Raw genomic sequence first — 2,866 nt, forward strand, 5'->3', positions numbered from 1 at the left:
TGGCTCCTAGAGGGACAAGGGGAAGTGAAGAGGGGAGAGAGTCAAGGGGACAGGGCCGAAGATGGTAACCCTACCCTAGGGAGGGGTTGCCACAGCCATCAACAAGGGATTTAGTGTCCAGGCCCTGGTGAGCACTGCCTGTCTCTCCCCAAAACTGCCCCCCCTTCCCCATCGCTCTAACTCAGCCTCCGGGAACAGAGCCCTCAGGGCCGCCCCATCCTGGATAGGGAATCCCCACCCCCCCCAAGAAAATGGGACACCAAGGCAGCCAAGTAACCCAAGAGGCTACAGAATGTGCTGATGGCAGAGGGGGAAGGGTAACTGTCTCAGGATGGGGGCAGGGGTCACCCCAAGTCGTGCACTGAGGGTCACTTCATCCCACACTGTGCTCTAATCCACGGGGTTTCCATGGCCAGCCCCAGAGGCCTGTGGTCTGTGCTGCACTCTGCCCTGCTGCATCTGCCCACAAGGGGAACAGGATCAGGCCCATGCTGTGTGTGCCGAGGAGCTGGGCAGGCCCCACAGAAAGGTGTCAGGGCCTGGGGGAGCCGGACCAAGAAGGGGTTCCAGATCAAAGGAATGGGGAAGGGTGGACTTCTGGGGACAGGTCTGGGGGAAATGAGGACAGATTAGACCTAGGGAGAGAGGGAGCAGAGACACAGAGTAACCAGGGTCAGAGGGAAGTGTGAGGAGCAGTGGGGAAGAGGGACAGCAGGGAGCCAGGTGGGCGGGGACCCCGGCGCTGGGTGCAAAGCCACAAATTGTTGCTGAACGCTGGCCTTGGTGTCAGCTTCCTCAGAGAAGCAGCTGCTTTGAGCTGCCCCTCCCCACCCCTGCTCCAGGATGGGGGCGTCTCTTGGTTACCACCAGGGCAGCTGCTGGAGAAGCCGAGGGAGGGTACCAGGGTGCAGGAAGGGGAGGACAGGCAGGCAGAGGCTGGATGAGAGTCAGTGTGAAAGGTCGGTGAGGGGAAGGGGCCTGGTGCCCTGGGCTCAAGTCCATCCTCCATCTAGGCCTGTTTCCTGAAATGAGCAGAGGCATGTGGACTTCCTAAGTGTGGCTTCTTAAGGCTGCTTTCCATTCTGGGGCTCAAACACCGAGGCAGAGGACAGAATAGGAGACAGCAGAGCAACGAAAAGGGAGGCCTCCACTTTTGGGGAGGGGGATGGCAGCAGGGGTGGATGGAACTTGAGGGTTCAGCCTCCCAGATGCATCTCTTCTGCCTGAACTTGGGGGAGGCACGGCCTCCCGGGTGAGTTAAGGACAAGGCGTTCCTTCCCCCCTCCTTTTCACAGTTCCAACAAACCCCTCCCCTGAAGCAGAGTCCTGCTGTGACCTGAGGGGAGTGGGGGACAGTGGGCTGAAATGAGGGTGCAGGAGGGCATTAATTAGCAGCCTCTCTTCCAAGGGACACAGCCCCCGGCACCTCCACACGGCCCGGCACCCACCATCTCTGCTGGACTCAGGCTCACACCCGCCAAGGCTTTTGGCGCTGGCCGGCGTCTCCCCACCAGCACCTGGAGGAGTGACAGGGGCTACTGTCTTACAGCAGTGGGAATGCCCAAACATGGAGAGGGGCAGACGGAGAGATGGGCAGCTTCAAGGGAGTCAAGAGCCTGAGACAGAGGGCAGGGGGCAGGCTTGGCAGCACATTCCTGCCAACAGGCCTTTAAGGTTATTCATTTCTACCTCCCCCGGCTTCCCAGAGGGGGTAATAAGCCAGGGAGGGAAAGCCATCCGCCAGGAGCTGCGGAAGGGCCACCCTCGGGGAGGCTGCGGATGTGAACTGCCATGGAGGGAGGCTGAGCCAGAGGCGCCCTTGGGGATCCCTTCCCACAGGGGTCTCCAAGCCCAGGGATGGAAAGTGATCCTCCTATCACACCTGAGGGCTGGAGCTAAAAGCATGGGACACGGAGACAGCCTGGCCAGTCCCTGATGAGTGCAGAACTTTGGTTTAACCATCTGTAAAGAAAGGCTTAGAGCGAAAGTCTCTCAGGCCCCAACAGCCAAGATGTGCCGGTCTGAGGAGTGGGTGGGTGTCCCTGTCCCCCTCCCCTGCCCATCTTTGAAAGGCAGGTCCCTGGCAGGGCTGGGGGAGGGGAGCCTCAGAGCACCAGTTGCTGCTGGAAGATTAGGAGGGGATCAGGCCCTGCTTACCCCCGGGCGCCACAGCCTTTGCTGGTCATCTCACTAAGAACACAGCACCCGGCTCTCCAAAGCTTCCCCCACTTTCAAGGCTGGTCCTATCCCCAGTCTCCTGAGGCCAAGGTTTGGGGAGCCCCAGGAATTAGAGTAAGCAGGAGAGCCAGCAGGCTTCCCTCTGCTAGCCCCCCGCCTGAGTGGCCTGGAAACCCAGCTGTCTCCTGTCCATCTCCCGACAGGACACAAGGCCCAGAATAGCAAGGTCATGAGCGTGGGTAGGGCCTCCTGGAGGTGGGGGCTGAGGCTGAGGGGCATGAGGGTGTGGGCTCCCTGCTGCCTGGGCGGGGAGTGAGGCAGGATGCTGAAAGGCAGAGCTGGACAGCGGGGAAGGGAGAGGGCCAAGCTCAGCGGGTGGGATTCTTCAGCCCCAGGCCCCTCCTTGTTGGCACCCACTGCTCCCAGAGCTGGGAAGCCCAGGGGTGCCCTCTGTTGGAGGGCACAGCTGCGGATCAGGAAGACTGATTCCAACAGCAGAGCCTGTGTTTGATGAGGTGGAGGGGTGTGCCACAATGTGGGTGGTGGTATAAACTCAAATGCCCACAAGGCCAAGTCCTCCCAGGGAGCAAAGTGAGCTGGTGGGGATGGGGCAGATGTGGAAGTGGACCTGCACTACTGGATCTTCTTTTTTTTTTTTTGAGACGGAGTCTCGCTCTGTCGCCCAGGC

Source organism: Mandrillus leucophaeus, unplaced genomic scaffold (assembly GCF_000951045.1).
Source record: "Mandrillus leucophaeus isolate KB7577 unplaced genomic scaffold, Mleu.le_1.0 Scaffold24, whole genome shotgun sequence".
NCBI lineage: Eukaryota > Metazoa > Chordata > Mammalia > Primates > Cercopithecidae > Mandrillus > Mandrillus leucophaeus.